Source organism: Cervus canadensis, chromosome 9 (assembly GCF_019320065.1).
Source record: "Cervus canadensis isolate Bull #8, Minnesota chromosome 9, ASM1932006v1, whole genome shotgun sequence".
Lineage (NCBI taxonomy): Eukaryota > Metazoa > Chordata > Mammalia > Artiodactyla > Cervidae > Cervus > Cervus canadensis.
The window spans coordinates 59,879,806-59,894,366 of record NC_057394.1 but is presented as its reverse complement, the minus strand read 5'-3'; the positions used below and the strand labels follow the sequence as shown (position 1 = coordinate 59,894,366).

The window sequence follows — 14,561 nt, the reverse complement described above, 5'->3', positions numbered from 1 at the left end:
TCATGGATCAATCTCAAGAATATTGTACTAAACAAAAGAAGGCAGGTTCAGAAGACCACACTTTATATAATTCCACTTATGTGAAATACCTAGAATAGACAAATCTGTAGAGAAAGGGGCTCTATTATCGTTGTCTAGGCCTGGAAGGAAGGAGGGAGGGGAACACAGAGGGATGGAAACTGATTGCTAATGTAGGTACAAGGTTTCTTTTTAGGATGATACAAATATCTTGAAATTACATTATGATGATGGTTGCACAACTCTATAAATATACTAAAAAGATTGAATTCTACTGTGTAGATGAACCTAATGGTTATGTAAATTATATCTGAGGAAAACTGTTAAAAAGGATTGAGGCAATTAAAAAATATGGAATATTTTGTCTACATTTTACACTTATCATTTGAATATTGAATATCTAAAAATGGAATGATTTAACACTCTAGATAGCCCAAGAATGTAGCAAAGAGCTCAGTAAATAAAAGATGAAGGAGGTTAAAGTACACGGATAATTATGATACAGCACATAGTGTGTTAAATGCCCAGAGGAGACTAAGCCAGGGGTTACAGGGGTTTGAAGGTCTCTAAAACATCAGGTCTGGGTTTGTGTGAAGGAAGTGGGGAAAGGCCTCCAGGGGGCAGCATTTGAGATTGACTTGGAAGGCTGGTTAAGCTTTGCTGGTAGAGGTGATTTGGTGGGAGGCAGGGCAATAAGGGGGGCTTCCCTGGTCGCTCAAACCGTAAAGAATCTGCCTGTAATGCAGGAGGCCCGGGAAATGGGAACGGCTTCCCACTCCAGTATTCTTGCCTGGAGAATTCCGTGGACAGAGGAGCCTGGCAGGCAACAGTCCATGGGGTCACAAAGAGTCGGACACGACTGAGTGACTAACACTTGCACCTTTTTCAAGGCAATAAGGAGGAAGCAAGCAGGAGCAGAGGTCCTTTAATAGTTGCTAGCACAGTCTGGCTGAGTTGAATATGAGTTGTATTAAGAATGGACTAGCAGCAGTAGTAGTATAGTAGCATAGTGTAAGACTGCAAAAACAGGCTCTGGTCTGTAGCAGACAATGTCAGTGGTGGCAGATCTCCTCTGATGTCTTTATATCACCCCCCGCCCCCCAACCATTAGTGTGCTTCTGATGGCTCACTCTTGGAAAGAGCTGTATCCCTTACCAGCAGAGAGCTGGAAGTGCTGGGGGCTTCTCCCTCTTCCACTAACAGCTCTCAGTATCATTGGAGCAGGGACCTTGGCGCTTTCCCCCTCTCTGTATCATCAACACTAGAAACAGCATCTGGCACTCAGCGTTCAGAAAATACATGAATGAATAAATGAATGAAAAGCAGGAAATGGCAAGGTATATTCAAAGTGAAATTTATTTTGTAAATCCTCTTGACTTTTTTAATATTTATTTTTATTTATTCATTTATTATATTTGGCTGCTCTGAGGTCTTAGTTGCTGCATACGGAATCTAGTTCCGGCATACGGAATCTAGTTCCGGCATTCGGAAATCTAGTTCCGGCATATGGAAATCTAGTTCCGGCATACGGAATCTAGCTCCCTTACTGGGGATCTAACGTGGGCTCCCTGCACTGTGAGCGCAGTCTTAGCTGCTGGACCTCCAGGGAAGTCCCTCCACCTTGACTTGCAGAGCATTTTTTAGATAGGAGATTTTGAAAGATTCTGATTGTGAAGGCCCTTGGATTTTGGAGTAAGGAGTTTACTTAGCTGGAAGAAGGAAATTCTGATAATATGATGAGTGTTTTGATGAAATTAATTTGGCAGTAGTGAGCAAGATGAACTGGAGCGTGGAAGGATTGTGTCTGTGGTGTCCATATTGACCAGGATTGGGGAGGTCTTCCGCAGTATAGTAATAATCCAACAGCTTGCCTTGCCTCTAGTATCTCCCTCAATAGGGTGGTAGCAGTAGAATAGAAAAGATTAGATAGAAGAGGTACATTGAAAGAAAAATTTAAGATGTCAGAAAGGAAATACTCCTTAAAGAAACAGGGAAATTATGAAGTGTAGATTTTTTTTGAAGGGACAATTTTTGCAATTGTTGATCAGACAGTAAAGTGTTATTGCTCACCTATGTGTGTGTCTTTTTGAACACTGAAATTGTGCATTGAATTTGGAGATAAAATTATGGCTGTTGAGACTGCCACCCTGTGGATAATATAACTTAGAACTAAAATCCTAAAAAATTATAATAAAACTGCATTCATTTGAAGTTTACTGTTATAGAACTGATTATGATTCTTCCACATTGGTATATGTAGTTATGCTTCTTAAATAGAAAGTTGAAAGTAGTTTGTTTTCTGAACTTTCTCTGTAGCTTTTAAATAAATGGAATGGAAATGAAATCAATAGCTTTAAAATGTTTCAAAGAAAGTGAAAAATGCCTTTTAGATGACATACTTCCTCTAGAAATTTAATGTTAAAAGTGTACTTTTATAAAATATTGTGGCATGTATGCCTATTATAAAATGGTATTTTTTCTTATTGTATTTTTTGTTCTATTTTATATGTATCTCCTTGAGAGTGATATTTCTTGAAAAATAGAACGCATGCCCCATCCTTTTTTTCCCCCTAAGTGAAAGTGGCTTTCCCTTCTCATTTTTGTAGAGTTGGATTTTGTTAGAAATTAGCCATGCTTTGATGAATTGCCTTCATTGTATTTATGTAAATAACTTGGATTTTATTATTATAAGTTGTTTATCTAGAAGGACAGTCTGTTCACAAATTAAACTGGTAAGCTAGCTTGAATCAAAATAAAATGGTGATTGTGAAAAAATTGTTTGCTCTTTGCAACTCAGAAGGTTCTGTCTAGATTTCTGCAAAATAAAACTTTCCCAGCAGATGAGTTCTTTACAGCCTAATGTTGTAAAGGGCTTACACGCTTATTTTCCCTAAGGTGTCTGAAGTGCTGGAAATTTGTGTTAGCAATAAAGCAGAAGTGGGGTGACGCCTCATTCTGAGGTCACAGTCACACAACTTTCTGAACTGAAATCCAGGCTGAGGAAGAGAATGAATGGCGCACCTGCTGAACCCCCTCACTTCAGGGACCTTAAGTGTTGGTCACGGTTAGATTTTCAAATATAATGTTAATGATGTTAAATATTCAGATATTTCTCAGTTATTTTTCTCAAAAGTGTAGTATGATAACATACTTTCTGTTTTAAAATAAATTTCTTATTTTTTTAGAAAAATACACTATATAGTTTTGGCTGTGCCAGGTCTTGGTTGCTGCCTGCAGGCTCTCTCTAGTTGGGGAGAGTGGGGCTACTCTTCTGTTGCGATGTGCAGGCTTCTCATTGCCGTGGTGCCTCCGCTTGTGGAGCACAGGTTCTAAGTGAGTAGGCTTCAGCAGTTGTGGTGCAGGGGCTTAGTTGCTCCACGGCATATGGAATCTTCTGGACTAAGGATCTAACCCATGTCCCTGCATTGGCAGACAGATTCCTATCCACTGCGCCACCAGTGAAGTCCAATAATGTACTTCCAATGTTTGGTTTCATTTAACCTTTTCAAAGTCAGTCGATGAGGTTGTGAATGACTTTTCTGAACTATTTTTTTTGCTGCATTTATATCTTATATGCCCCAGTTGAGGTATACTGTGTAATTTTAAGTGAAATAGACTATTAATGATGAAAATACAAATGTTTAATCTAGGTCCCTAAGACATGTTACCATATAAAAAACAGTATTATTTAGATTTTGTTTAAGGAAAGTAACTTTCAAAATACTTCATGATTTTTTTTTTTTGTCTCCTTTCCTGAGTATTAGAACAAAGAGTCAATAAAATTAGAGAGCTATTTCTGTTTTCTGACCTTCTTTATTGGTGTCATTATCATACCGTTTTAAAAACCATGACCCCGAACTTACATAAAGAAATTTTTAGTTTAATATTTAGCCTACACTTAAACTTTATCATGTGATATCTGTTGTGTGATATGGTAGAATGGTGATTGTTTTAGGATTAATGGTGGTTAATATTCTCTTTTAGTTTTTACTCAGAGTCGGACGGAGTGAGTGACTAGCACACTTAGTTTTTACACATGGGTTCATTTTCATAACTGTAAGTATAAAACATTTTGTTCTTTGAAAAATAATTCCAGCATCGATGACTTAAATTTTGATGAAGCAATAACAACTGTTTCATAAGTTTTGCATGTTTGCTGGGTGTGTCTTTATAAATCTTAACATGTCTTTTATTTTTGAATGCAAACTGTTCACTATTAAATAGATACCTTTGTTTTGAAACTCTTTTTTTGCTTTATTTTAGATCTCTGGGGAGGTACTTAGCTAGTGACTTCTAGGTCCAGAGAGTCTTTTAGATAGTCTGAAATCTTTGTTGTTTAGTGACTAAGTCGTGTCCAACTCTTCTGCAACCCCATGGACTGCAGCCGTTCAGGCTCCTCTGTCCATGGAATTTTCCAGGCAAGAATGCTGGAGCGGGTTGCCATTTCTTTCTCCAGGGAATCTTCTCAACCAAGGGATTGAACCTGGATCTCCTGCATTGGCAGGCAAGTTCTTTACTGCTTAATTAAGGTTTCTTTTGGACTCCTTAGACACAAGGAATCCCAAGACCAGGATATATTTCCAATTTAGGATGTATTGATGTATTACTTTGTGTGAAGCTTTTTATGTTTCCAAATTTAATTAGGCACTTAATTCAAGTTTTCAAGGTTGTAATGGGATTTGTTTTGCTCCAGCTCTCCTACCATCTGTGCTTATCACTGATACCCTCCAATGCCAAGGAACCCAGTGACTCTGCCACTTGGGAAGGACAGAGCCCTGCCACTCAGTCATCCCATGTGTGAGGCAGGCACTGACCCAGTAGCTGGGCAGAGCTGAGAATAGGAAGGAAGAATATCACAGGAAAGGACTGTCCCAGCACACAGGTAGCAGGTGGGGGGGAAGGGAAGCATTCTAATAGAAGGCTGAACATCAGCTTAAGGAATTCAGAAGGTCATGCAGGCAGTTGGCATTTGGAAATTTCACATATGAATGGGAATGCCTTCCCATTATTTTTTCTCCTTTTTGGCCATTTCACATGAGTTTTACAGTTTTATTGTCCCTTAAATCCTGCCTTAAAAGACTATTTCTTCTTTTCTACTTTCAATAAAGAAAGCTCAGAAGAGTTGATGCTTTTTGAACTGTGGTGTTGGAGAAGATTCTTGAGAGTCCCTTGAACTGCAAGGAGATCCTACCAGTCCATCCTAGAGGAAATCAGTTCTGAATATTCCTTGGAAGGACTGATGCTGAAGCTGAAACTCCAATACTTTGGCCACCTGATACGAAGATCTGACTCATTGGAAAAGACCCTGATGCTGGGAAAGATTGAAGACGGGAGGAGAAGGGGTTGACAGAGGATGAGATGGTTGGATGGCATCACTGGCTCGATGAACATGAGCTTGAGCAGGCTCCGGGAGTTGGTGATGGACAGGGAAGCCTGCCGTGCTGCCGTCCACGGGGTCTCAAAGAGTTGGACACGACTGAGCGACTGAACTGAATTACTTTCAAGACCTTTTGGAATTGTCTTTTGCTAGTTCATGGAGCATATTTTAGAGGGTTTTTAGCGCATGTTTGTAGGAGAAAGAAAGCACATAAAATTTATGTAAAAGCAAATCTAGGGCTTCCCTGGTGGCTCGGTGGTAAAGAACCTGCCTGCCAGTGCGGGAGACACTGGTTCGATCCCTGATCTGGGAAGATTCCACATGCCTCGGAGCAGCTAAGCATGCGTGCCACAACTGTTGAGCCTGTGTTTTAGAGCTTGGAACCGCAACTTCTGAGCTCACGAGCTGCAACTAGTGAAGCCCCTGCGCCCTAGAGCCTGTACTCCGTAAGAAAAGAAGCACCTGCAGTGAGAAGCCCCTGCTCGCTGCAACTAGAGAAAAGTCCACGTGCAGCAGTGAAGACCCAGCACAGCCCCCCCCCGAAAAAAGCAAGCCTTCCACCTGCACTCATTAGGATGGCGACTATCAAGAAACGCCAAGAAACAAAACCCTAAATAACAAGTTAGTGAGGACGTGGAGAAATTGGAGCCCTTGTGTACTGTTCATGGAAATGTAAAATGGTACAGCCACTGTGGAAAACAATTTGGTGGTTTTTCAAAAAATTAGAAATAGAATTACCAAATGATCCAGCAATTCTGTTTCTAGGTTATCCCCAAAGAATTAAAAGCAATCTCAAAGAGATACTGTGTATGGGTATGTTCTTAGCAACATTATTCATAATAGTGAAAAGGTAGAAGTAACCCAAGTGTCCATGAATGGATAAGTGGATAAACAAAATGTGGCATACACTTATTGTGGAATGTTTTTCAGCCTTAAGGAGGAGGGAATTTCTAACACATGTTATGACATGGGTGAATCTGGAGGGTATTATTCTAATTGAAATGAACCAGTCCCCAAAAAACAAATACTTACCTGTGGTACCTCAAGTAGTCAGAATCATAGAGAAAGCAGTAGAATGTTGATTGCCAGGGACTGGAGGGAGGGAGGATGGGGAGTTGTTTAGTGGATACAGACTTCTAGTTTTGCTAGATAAAATGAATTCTGGAGATTGCTTGACAAACAATATAAATATACTTGCTACTCCCGAACTGTACATTTCAGTGATTAATTTTACCATATATTTTTTTGAAAAGGTAAATCTGAATTTGTATTTTTATATGCAACTTGTAGGAGCTTCCCAGGTGGCCCTAGTGGTAAAGAATCTACCTGCCAATGCAGGACACCCAAGACATGTGGTGTTCGATCCCTGGGTTGGGAAGATCCACTGGAGTAGGAAGTAGCAACCCACTCCAGTATTCTTGCCTGGAAAATTCCATGGACAGAGGAGCCTGGCAGGCTGCAGTCCATAGGGTTGCAAAGAGTCAGACACAACTGAGCTTATGCACACACATGCAACTTGTAAGAGAGTGAAAAGCAAATGTAATGAGATTGAAGTTACTGATTCAGTCAGTGTTCAGGTGCCTGGGATATAGCAATGAAAAAAGCAGATAAGGTCCTCATGTAGCTCCTGCATCTTAGGGGGAAAGACAGACTTTGATCAAACAAGTGAAAAGTGTTTGAGTGTTAGGTACATAACTGGGAGACAGCTAACAGTGGGTGGAAAGTGGCTGTATTGAAAAGGCTTCCCTCAGGAAATGACACTGAAGGATGGGTAACCTTTGGCTAGGAGAAAGAGGAGGATGGAAAGTGATGGGAGGCTGAGGGAGTAGCATTATACAAATACTACAAAGCAGGAAAGAAAGGATGTGCTTTGGGAAATGGAAGAAGGCCCTGAGGGCTTTAATGTAGTGGAATGTGATGGGAGATGAGGAAGGCAATTATCAAATTATAGAAGACAGGGGTCCCCAGCCTCCAGGACGCCAACCAGAACCTCTTGTCAGATCAGCGGCAGCATTAGATTAGAAGCACAATGGGCTCCCCCGTGGCTCAGTGGTAAAGAAACTGCCTGTGGTGCGTGAGATGCAGGAGACGTGGGTTCGATCCCTGAGTCAGAAAGATCCCCTGGAGGTCATGGCACCCTTCTCTAGTATTCTTGCCAGGAGAATTCCATGGACAGAGGAGCCGGGTGGGCCACAGTCCGTGCGGTCGCAGAGTCAGACAAGGCTAGAGGGACTGAGCACACACGCCTGCACAAAGTGCACAATAAATGTAATGCTCTTGAATCATCCCTAAACCATCCCCCTGCCCCTGGTCTGTGGAAAAACTCTCTTCCACGAAATTGGTCGCTGGTTCCAAAAGGGTTGTGGACCACTGATACAAGGCATGGTAACGATTTTGAGTTTTATCTTAGAGTGGGCAGACATTGTTGTGTTTCAAGCCATGGCTTATGGAGGTAAAATGGAGTGAAAGTAAGGGGAAAAATTGTGTCTTTTCATACAGTGTGCCCTTTAACTGTAAATTACCTTGTTAATCTGGTGTTTGAATGTGAGAAGGAAAAGTGCTTCAGTTATGTTTACAGAGATGATGTATTGGTTGCCATTGTGGCCTGTTAGGTGGTGCTAGTGGTAAAGAACCTGCCTGTCCGTGCAGGAGACATAAGAGACATGGGTTCGATCCCTGAGTCAGGAAGATCCCCCGGAGGAGGGCGTGGCGCCCCACTCCAGTATTCTTGCCTGGAGAATCCCATGGACAGAGGAGCCTGGCGGACTGCAGTCCATGGGTCTCAATGAGTCAGATGCACGCACGTGGCCTTTTAGTGTGGTAAAATGTACCTAAAGGGTGGATTTAAGGGGATTGTGAAGGGTAACTGAGCAGGGGTGAGTTTCACCTTTATGCCCTGACCCTGTAGTTGAAATCCTAGAAGTGGATGTCTTCGCCCAGGGAGAGTCTGGAGTGAGAAGAGGCTTTTCCGCAGAGCCTTTAGGACCCCCAATGTTCAGTCAGGTGGAGGAGGTGGGCGGAGCAGACAGGAGAAGGAGTGCAGCGCTGGGGGAAACCAGGAAGGAGCGTGTGTTGGTCCAGCACAGCAGGTTCTGAAAGTGTTTGTTGGATTTAGCCCAGTGTGGTCATCGCCTTTAGTTAGAGCAGGTTTAGTGGCTCAGCAGGGGCAGGATTAGGCTACATAGACTGGAATGAGTGGGAAATGAAGTGGAGTTAGGCAAATCTTTGAGGAAGGCTGGCAGTGAAGGGCCTGAGAAATGATGTTAGAAGGGATTGAGCTGTATGTGGCAGTTGGGATGTCAAATAACGGAGTTTTTTTTTTTTTTTTTAAAGAAAGCTTGAATTAAAATAAAAATTTTCTTTACATCTGTGAAATAGTTGAAAAATATATCACACACCTTGCTGATTCTCTGAATAGAATCTACTGAGTCCCAATGTGACCCCACTGACTTAATCTAGGTACAGAGTTGTGGGACTGTGTATACGCAGGTGCAGCCAGGTTTGCCTGCTGAGGTACAAAGGTCTGTTTGTCACTATACTAATTTCTGATCATCTGGGCAGTAAAAAATAGAGAATCTTGGCTTCACTTGTGAGCTACTAGTTTGAATCTTAGGAGTAGGACTCAGAAGTGTAAGTGTGTATATGTTATATTTGTGTCTTTGGATAATTCTCATACATCTGTTCTGTGGACTGGCTTTGGAGAATTGTGGTCCCAGGAATGTTCTATTGATACTTTGATATGTTCTGAATGCTTTTTTTAAAAAAAAAATTATTTTACTTTTAATTAGATGATAATTACCTTACAATATTGTGATCGATAATTACTTTATAGTGTTGTGCTGGTTTCTCCCAGACATCAACATGAATCAGCCATAGATATACACGTGTCCCCTCCCCCTGGAGCCTCCCTCCCACCTCCCTGCCCATCCCACCCCTCTAGGTTGTCACCGAGCATCGACTTTGCGTTCCTTGCATCATACAGGAGTTCCCACTGGCTATCTATTTTTACATATGGTAATTTATATGTTTCAGAGCTACTCTCTCAAATCATCCCACCCTCTCCTCCCCCGACTTTGTCCCAAAGGCCGTCTTTTATATTTGCATCTCCTGTGCTGCCCTGCAAATAGGGTCATCAGTGCCTTCCTTCTAGATTCCATATGTATGTGCCAGTATGTGATATTTGTCTTTCTCTCTCTGACTTACTTCACTTTGGGTAATAGCCTTTGGGTTCATCCTCATTGAAACTGACTCAAATGTGTTTCTTGTTACAGCTGGGTAAGATTCCGTAGTGTTTATGTACCATATCTTCTTTATCCGTCTATCTGTTGATGGACATCTAGGTTGCTTCCGTGTCCTGGCTATTGTCAGTAGTGCTGCGGTGAGCATTGGGGTACATGTGTCTTTTTCATTTATGGTTTCCTCAGGGTGTAAGCCCAGTAGTGGGATTTCTGGGTCATATGGTAGTTTTATTCCTGGTTTTTAAAGGAATCTCCATACTGTTTTCCATAGTGGTTGTATCAGTTTGTATTCCCACCAGCAGTGCAAGAGGGTTCCCTTTTCTCCACACCCTCTCCAGCCTTTATTGTCTGTAGACTTTTTGATGATGGCCATTCTGACAGGTATGAGATGATATTGTGGTTTTGATTTGTATTTCTCTAATAATATATGCTAGGAGGGATTGGGGGCAGGAGGAGAAGGGAATGACAGAGGATGAGATGGCTGGATGGCATCCCCGACTTGATGGATGTGAGTTTGAGTATCCTCTGGGAGTTGGTGATGGACAGGGAGGCCTGGCGTGCTGTGATTTCTGGGGTCGCAAAGAGTCGGACGCGACTGAGCGACTGAACTGAACTGAATAATGAGCAATGTTGAGCATCTTTTCATGTGTTTATTAGTCATCTGTATGTCTTCTTTTGGAAAATGTCTGTATAGGTCTTCTGCCCATTTTTTGATTAGGTTGTTTGAGCTGCTTGTATATTTTGGAGATTAATCCTTTGTCATTTGTTTCATTTGCTATTATTTTCTCCCACTGAATGCTTTTGAATAGCTCTATCATGAGCTATTAAATGAGATATTTATGTTAAGCTTCCCAGGTGGTGCTAGTGATGAAGAACCCATCTGCCAGTGTAGAAGCCTTAAGAGGTTCAATCCCTGGATTGGAAAGATTCCTCTCCCCAGGTTGGAAAGATGCCCCTGGAGGAGGGCATGTCAACCCACTCCAGTATTCTTGCCTGGAGAATCCCATGGACAGAGGAGCCTGGTGGCCTGCAGTCCGTGAGGTTGCAAAAAGATGGGCAGGACTGAAGCGACTTAGCACAGTACTTGTCAAGCCCTCAGCAAGGAAAGCTTTTTGTAATTTTGTCCACCTGTGTGGTTGGGGTAGTGGTAGAGGTGTTTTTGTTTTTTAGGATGAAACTAGCTTGATCTTTTTTCCTGATTGCAAGGATGATACTTGTTTAGCGTCTGTATTTCTCCAGCCACTTTGCATACTTCTCTCCTCCCTGCTCTCTGAGGGCCTTGGCGCTTCCTCTTGTTACTTTGCTCCTACAACTTCCTCTGCTGATAATATTCTGCCCCAGCCTCCCGCTTTTACCTGCCTGCCACCTTATCATTAGGTCTCAGAGCAGCTGTCACATTTTCTGAGAGGCCTTCCCTTATCTAAGGTTTCCTTGGTCACCCTTTACGTTGCTTTGTTGCTTTCCTTCATATGTGGGCAGGGACTGTGTCCGAATTGTTTACTTGACTCCACAAGTGAACTGACTATGTCCTGAGTCTGCAGAAGAGTGCTCACCACGTGGAAGCTGCTTAAATGCCAAATAGCACAGGCAAATAATGCAAATCATAGGAATTTTACTAACTAGCATATGTACTGTAAGCTTTCAGTTGATCATTACTTTGGATACTGAAATGTGGACCATATCGCTTCTCGGCCTTTTGGCTAAGATCAAGTGAAATGCGGACCATATATGTATAAATATTGATTGTGCAGTGATACACACTATTTTCTAACATATATTTCACTTACATATATAGTGGAGATTTTTTCAGTCAGTTCACTTTAGTCGTGTCTGACTCTTTGCGACCCCATGGACTGTAGCATGCCAGGTTTCCCTGTCCATCACCAATTCCCGCAGCTTACTCAAACTCATGTCCATCGAGTCGGTGATGCCATCCAACCATCTCATCCTCTGTCGTCCCCTCTCCTCCTGCCTTCAGTCTTTCCCAGCATCAGGGTCTTTTCCAATGAGTCAGTTCTTCGTGTCAGGTGGCCAGAGTATTGGAGTTTCAGCTTCAGCCTCAGTCCTTCCAGTGAATATCCAGGACTGATTTCCTCTAGGATGGACTGGTTGGATCTCCTTGCAGACCAAGGGACTCTCAAGACTCTTCTCCAACACCACAGTTCAAAAGCATCAATTTTTCAGCACTCAGCTTTCTTTATAGTCCAACTGTCATGTCCATACATGACCACTGGAAGAACTGTAGCCTTGACTAGATGGACCTTTGTTGGCAAAATAATGTCTCTGCTTTTTAATATACTGGTTGGTCATAGCTTTTCTTCCAAGGAGCAAGGGAGATTTTTTTATTGGTATGTTATTTTATACTGATAATCATTCTTTAACAGTTCAATAATATAGTATGCTCCATATAATGAAATATGATTTCTGTAACACCTAATTTCTGTAACAGTTTATTTCCAGTTTTTTACTGTTTTGAACAATGGAACTGAATTTCTCTAATCTTTGCATACCTTATTTGTTAGAATAAATTACTGGGACTGAAAAAATACATGAAGTCCTTTTGGTTGTGAAGTTGCCTTCTGGAGTTATATTCTTGTACACTGATGGAATCAAGATTGCCGGGAGAAATATCAATAACCTCAGATATACAGATGACACCACCCTTATGGCAGAAAGTGAAGAGGAACTAAAAAGCCTCTTGATAAAAGTGAAAGAAGAGAGTGAGAAAGTTGGCTTAAAGCTCAACATACAGAAAACAAAGATCATGGCATCTGGTCCCATGACTTCATGACAAATAGATGGGGAAACAGTGGAAACAGTGGCTGACTTTATTTTTCTGGGCTCCAAAATCACTGCAGATGGTGATTGCAGCCATGAAATTAAAAGACGCTTACTCCTGGGAAGGAAAGTTATGACCAACCTAGATAACATATTAAAAAGCAGAGACATTGCTTTGCCAACAAAGGTCTGTCTAGTCAAGGCTATGGTTTTTCCAGTGGTCATGTATGGATGTGAGAGTTGGACTGTGAAGAAAGCTGAGCACCAAAAAATTGATGCTTTTGAACTGTGGTGTTGGAGAAGACTCTTGAGAGTCCCTTAGACTGCAAGGAGATCCGACCAGTCCATCCTAAAGGAGATAAGTCCTGGGTGTTCATTGGAAGGACTGATGCTGAAGCTGAAACTCCAATACTTTGACCATCTGATGCAAAGAACTGACTCATTGGAAAAGACTCTGATGCTGGGAGGAATTGGGGGCAAGAGGAGACGGGGACGACAGAGGATGAGATGGTTGGATGGCATCACCGACTCGATGGACATGAGTTTGAGTAAACTCCGGGAGTTGGTGATGGACAGGGAGGCCTGGCGTGCTGCGATTCATGGGGTCGCAAAGAGTCGGACACGACTGAGTGAACTGAACTGAACTGAACACTGATGAATGTATGAGACCATTTATTTCTCTTATACTTTCTCTATTCATTTTACTCTTTGCTAATAGGTGGGAAATGCTATTGTTTCTCTGCTCTGAGGTTGTGAGAATGAACATCTTTGAACATCTTCTCTTGTGTTTGGCCACATTCTGTGAAGTGCCTCTTCATGCCCAATGTTCATTTTTCTATTAGAGTGTTTGAGTCTATCAATAATAGTTTTTTCTTTCCTCATTTTATTATAAAAGTTTTTAAACATGTAGCAAAGCCGAAGTTTTATGATGAGCACTCATATACTCACCTTCTAGCTTTTAGCATTAACTTTCTATATTTGTTTTACCACACCTTTGTCCTTCTATCTAAAGTGAATTGCAGACATTAGTGCATTTACATCTAGATTCTTTAGTATCATTATCACTGACTATAGTTTCAATATTTGTTTACTTTTTTCCTTGTGAGGTACAATTTGCATAAAGTTAAATGCATGAATCTTTTTTAAACATTTTATTTTAATTTAAAACAGAATTGGATGTTCATTGGTCAACCTTTGAAGAGACAAAGCTGTTTTCTTTGAGAATAATCCCACTGTTGCAGTTTCATATTTTATTGTTTTTCTTACACACCCACATTATATTGACTAAGATTTCTAGTTGGCTTTTTGAATGGAGCAACAACTTTATTTTTTGTAAAGCATTTGTTGAGTTTCAACACATTAGTTTGCCAGAGTAAGCCAAACCTTAGACTAAGTTTTATTTACTTATTTTTTGTTTTTAAAATGTTGTCATATTTTCCCCTAGTTAATCCTTTGCCTTACGTTTGGTTATGGTGCTTTTAGATTTTTAGGTAGTCAAGTGCCATTCTTTTCCTTATCTTTTTTTTTTTTCCTGCTCTTTGTGTCACATAGAAAGATGTGGCAGTAGTGATAAAGAACTCGCCTCCTAAAACAGGAAACACAGAGGACGTGGGTTTGATCCCTGGGTCAAGAAGATCCCCTGGAGGAGGGTGTGGCAACCCACTTCAGCATTCTTGCCTGGAGAATCCCACAGATAGAGGAGCCTGGTGGCCTTTGGCTCATAGGGTCACAAAGAGTCAGACATGACTAAAGTGACTTAGCATGCCTGCCCCGGATAGTTATATAAATGCTTATATTTTCTTCTGCTCCTTTTTAAATTGGAATAATATGGTATAGGCTCTTTTTAGAAAAATGATTATCAGTAGTTTGAAATTATTAGCTAATACTGTCTAATGAACACTCTTCCTGTATGTGGGTTTTTCCCTCCAGACTAAACCGAATTTAATGTTTCTGTTGATGCCATTTTTATTATAACCTAAGTTGGTATATAGTATCATATCTTTTTAAAAAATTTATTTTATTAAAGTATAGTTTATTTACAACATTGTGTTAATTTCTGCTGTTCAGTAAAGTGACTCAGTGATACTCATACATGCATTCTTTTTCATATTCTTTTCCATTATGGTTTATCCCAGGATCTTGAATATAGT

The 14,561-nt window shown here is 41.1% G+C and overlaps 1 protein-coding gene and 1 pseudogene across 1 annotated transcript in view; both read left to right on the top strand.

Moving 5' to 3' along the window:
- Positions 1 to 14,561, top strand: part of ELF1 (E74 like ETS transcription factor 1) — a 115,169-nt gene that overhangs the window by 5,121 nt on the left and 95,487 nt on the right. Inside the window, exon 2 of the mRNA XM_043477352.1 lies at positions 4,003 to 4,074. The gene's annotated coding sequence lies outside the window, so the exon portion shown is untranslated. The remainder of the gene's footprint in view (positions 1 to 4,002; positions 4,075 to 14,561) is intronic.
- LOC122447704 lies at positions 11,314 to 11,441 on the top strand (annotated as a pseudogene).